Genomic DNA, 4781 nt, shown 5'->3' with positions numbered 1-4781 from the left:
TGCTTATGTGGTGCTGAGGAATCAAACCCAGGGCCTCAGGCATGCAAGGCAAGCGCTCTACCACTGAGCCACCTTCCCAGCCCTCTTGTTTTATTTTTACACTAATCTTTTTTTTTTTTTTTGGTTGGTTGTGGGGCCTGAACTCTAGGCCTGGGCGCTGTCCCTCAGCTCTTCAGCTCAAGGCTAGCACTCTACACTTGAGCCATAGCACCACTTCTGGCTTTTTCTACTTATGTGGTGCTGAGGAATCAAACTCAGGACTTCAGGCATGTAAGGCAAGCACTCTACCGCTGAGCCACCTTCCCAGCCCCTTTACCCTAATCCTATGAGGTAAATGCTGTTATCATTCCCATTTTATTGATGAAGAAACTGCAGCTCAGGTAAATCAAATCACCAAAGGTAACTTGTCAGCAGTGGTCCAACCCCACATTTGTCTGCATCCCTCTCCCAGCTTCGATTTCAGAAAGCTGGTATTTATTATGTCCAGTGAATCTGCCTTTATGGTTAGGGGGTCTTAGAGGAAGGGTCCACACTGGGCTTTTTCTCCCCAATCCTGATTCTCCAGCACAGAGGAAACAGTAGTGTTTGTTGAGATTTTAAGTCAATGCCCCCCTGGGCCCTGTCCCTGCCTGGTACTGGGGTTTGAACTCAGGGCTTCGTGTCAGAATGCTCTACCATTTGAATCATGCCCCTCATCCTCTTGCTTTTAGTTTGCTTTGAGATAGTGTCTCACTGACTGTCCAGGCTGGCTTCAGACTGGCAATCCTTTTTGCCTCCACCTCCTAAGTCTTGGGGCCCGCTGGCATGTGCCACCACACCCCGACAAAGATTAAATCTTGTTGAAAATAAATCTCCCCTTCCCTGTGTCCTCCCTGTCCTCTCCGGCCTGCAGCCCCTGACACTTGGAACAACCTGAAGAGCCTCCTATGTGTCCAATCTCAGCGGAAGGAAGTCGCTTGTGACTTGTCTGTCCTGCGGCTTGTGACCTGCCCTGTCCTTCCAGGGAGGAAGCCCCTCCCTGGGCCGCAGGACAAGTCCTTCATCCGTACAGGAGGTCAGGCCTTTGTCCCTACTCAGATAAATAAACACAGCAGCTGAGACACTGCCGGCCGGCCGTTGGAGGTGCAGGCACAGAGCCCCACCTACAGAGATAGGCCTGGCCTTCCTCCTGGAGTCTTCGGCAGACACGGAGGTCAATTAGAAGGACAGGGCAAGCTGTCTCTTTTGCAGGTGGTTATCCCACGGCCCTGAGGCAGGAGCCATGCCAGCAGGGCTTTGGGCTTCCCTACCTCTTCCCACTAATAGACACAGAAGCTCAGGATTGTCTGAGGATTACCTCAAATTCAGCACAGGTACAGTCTGTGTACAGGTGTCCTCTGGAGTTCTGGGACACATCCCTGTGCGTGCATGTGCATGCAGACATACACGTAACTTACTACCCAGGATTGACTCGAGGACCTTTTCACTCACCTCTTCTTCTCCTCTCCACCCTTCCCCCATCAGATTAGCGCCGGCAACTGCGCAAACCAAAGAGCTAAGACAGGAAAGTTTATTTTCCAAGAATTATCTAAACACATGGAGAATATTTTTAGCCCCTTGATCCCACCCGAATGCCAAACCTAAACGGAGCCAGAGAGGTGACCCAACGGGGGTACAAAGCAATGTGGGCAAAGGGCTGCAGACTCTGCTGCAGCTGTGTCTTCCCCATGACAGGAATGAGGAAGATGGTGCAGAAGCAGAGGTTCGCCCAGATGCAGCCCCTGACCCCTCACCCAGCGTCCTCATCCTTACAATGGATGAATGACATCTCCACAGTACCACAGGGAAGGCCCGCATCCAGCACAGAGTGGGCATTTGACAAAGGTGCTTCATATTCTGCACTGGAACCTGCTAGAACAGGGCCAGTGGCTGTCACAGAAGTGGAGGTTTAGCCAAAATAGCCTCCTCCAGCCTGACAACTGCAGTAAAATGTGTGTGCTTGTGAGTGTGTGTGTGTGTGTTTGTGTATGTGTAAATGTCCAGTGCACTCAGCCTAAGGATGAATAAAAATGGAAGTAGAACAGGGCACCAATGGGCTCAGGCCTGTAATCATACTAGCTACTCAGGAGGGTGAGGTCTAAGGACTGTGAAGCCAGTCCAGGCAGGGAAGTCCATGAGACTCTTATCTCCAGTGAATCACCAAAATAAGCTGCAAGTGGAGCTGTGGCTCATACAGTAGAGCATTAGCTCAAGGCGGGCTGGGAAGGTGGCTCAGTGGTAGAGCGCTTGCCTTGCATACATGAGGCCCTGGGTTTGATTCCTCAGCACCACATAAGCAGAAAAAGCCGGACGTGGCGCTGTGGTTCAAGTGGTAGAGCACTAGTCTTGAGCTACAGGGTTGTAGGACAGTGCCCAGGCCCAGAGTTCAGGCGCCACGACTGACAAAAACAAAAACAAACAAACAAAAAAAACAGCTCAGGGACAGTGCTTAGGGTTTCAGTTCAAGCTCCAGGATTGGGGGAGAAAAAGGAAAAAAAGGAAGTAGGGCTAGAGTGGGCGCAGATTGGACCCCCTTTGTAAGCAAGGGGTCTATTGCTCACCACCTTCATCCCTGCTGATAGCTGTCTTGCGAACCGGGTGTGAAGTGAGAGCATCTTCTAACAGGCTTGGAGCCTGGGGGCAAGGATAGATGGGGTGAACACACTCTAAAGAAGTTTCTCCAGATCAGATGTGTCAGCTGGGCCTCCAGACCTGGGAAGCCAGACCAAGGGAGCCAGCTGCCTACTCCTGAGTCCAGTGACTTTGCTAGGACAACTGTGCTGGACATGACTTTGCCAAGCCCTGCTTCTGGGGCCAAAGGAAAAAAATGGGGGGGGGGAGTAATGCTGGGGAGACTTGGCCCCTGGACAAGTTGTGCTCATTCTGACTTTGGCTGGCCAAGTTTCTCAGCATAAAGCAGCGAGGCAGGACGGACTGTGTGCCTCCACATGGGCTGGGAGAAGCCAGCGCCTCCCCTAGTCTCTTGGAAAGAGCAGTGACTGCCCTGGTTGTGTTGGAATCCAGGTGGGCAGGGATGAGGGAGGGGAGAGGTGAGGGGGAGCAGGAGGGACCGCTCTGACCTTCGAGGCCCACCCCGGGGCCATGCTCCCTTCCACCCTGCCCCCCTCACCCCTGCGGGAAAGCTGACTTCCTGGGAGCCAGAGGAGAGCAGGCTCAGCATCCAAACCTCCTGCTGGCATAGGCTGTCTGCCGTTGCCATGGTGATTGCAATGCCAACTCCCAGGCATGTGGTCACTAGTAAAACAGAAGTGGGGGGGTGGGAGGAGGGAGACTTATTTTTGGTCACAAATGAAAAAGGGAGGGTGGAAAGGAAGGGGGAAGCTCTTTTTTCTCCCTCAGGGTAGGTGTCCTGAGCTTGAGGTGAGAGGCTTAGAGGTCATACCCTCCAACGAGCTATTTTCTCTACCCTACCCTCCACCCCCAGCAGCCAGGCCTTCTAGGATTCATGTGTCTCCCCCACCTCACCTTCCAGTAGGGACACACCATTCCCAGGAAGTCCTCAGCCCCACCCCTGGGGCTCCATCTATTCACCCCTTCCTTTGCTTCTCAAAGCAACCTTGTCCTGAATGGTAAGATCTGAACCCAGAGCCCCTCATGCCTTAACATGCCAGAGCCCTGACTTGGCTTTGGACTGCCTGTGGGTTCCTTCTTTCCTCCTTCCTGCTTTTCTGGACTCTCCTATGCCATCTGCTTCCTCCTAGTCTCACTCTTCCTCCTCCTCCTCCTCCTCCTCCTCTTCCTCCTCTCCCTCCTTGGATCCCAGAAGGGAAAAATTCATAGAGACATAAAAGCCCTCCTGCTCTTCCAGCAAATTCTGCCTGAGGAACCTCTCCCCCTGCCCACCCCCTTCTTCCACCCCGCAGCCCAGCCCTCGCCTCCACAGCCCCTCCTCCACAGCACGGTAATATGATGTCACCCGCCATAGGTTCCAGCATCTTTCTGGATGCTGCAAGGCCTGGATGGCCTGTGCCACCCCTCCCCCACAACAGACCTAACTGAAGCTCTGCCCCCTCTTCCTCGCCATTTCCTGACAGGCCTCTTCCCTACCTGCAGGAACACTGCTAGTCCAGATGGCTTCCCTCCAGTCTTCCAGATGCCACTTCTCCTGGCCACCCTTAACACGGTCCTTCCCTGGTTTATTCTTCTCCACAGCTCACTGTCTTCTCCCCCTCCCCAGGACTGGGAGCCACAGGAGGGCAGGCATTTCCCCACCAACAGACCACAACACAAATGCTCAACAGATACTGAAAGAAGGGCCGAGAAGGTGGCTCACACAGGTAAGCTGAGCTACTCAGGAGGCTGAGATCTGAGGCTGGCTAGTCAAAGCCAGTCAGGGCAAGAAAGCCCTATGAGACTTATCTCCAATTAACTATAGAAAAGGCCAGAAGTGGAGCCAGTGAGAGAGTGCTAGTTTTGAACTCAGGAATAGCTCCTAGGCCCTGAGTTTAAGTGCCTGAAATGGCATTAAGAGAGAGGAGAGGGAGAGAGACAGAGAGGGAGAGACACACACAGAAAGAGAGACAGAAACAGGAAAAGAGACAGACACAGACACAGAGACAGAGAGTGAGAAACAAATAAGCTTCCTATTGTCCTCTCTGCCTGTGCTGCACCCCACACAAGGGACAGAGACAGCTCCAGCTTCAATTGTGGCCTCCATCCAGCCTGTCCTTCCTAAGCCTCAGTTTCCCCTACTAGATAATGAAGAGAGTGGGTCAGATCTCTGGCCTTTGCCATGATGATGA

This window comes from Dipodomys ordii, unplaced genomic scaffold (genome assembly GCF_000151885.1).
Source record: "Dipodomys ordii isolate 6190 unplaced genomic scaffold, Dord_2.0 Scaffold19, whole genome shotgun sequence".
NCBI classification, from domain to species: Eukaryota; Metazoa; Chordata; class Mammalia; order Rodentia; family Heteromyidae; genus Dipodomys; species Dipodomys ordii.
Note: the sequence above shows the minus strand (reverse complement) of the source record.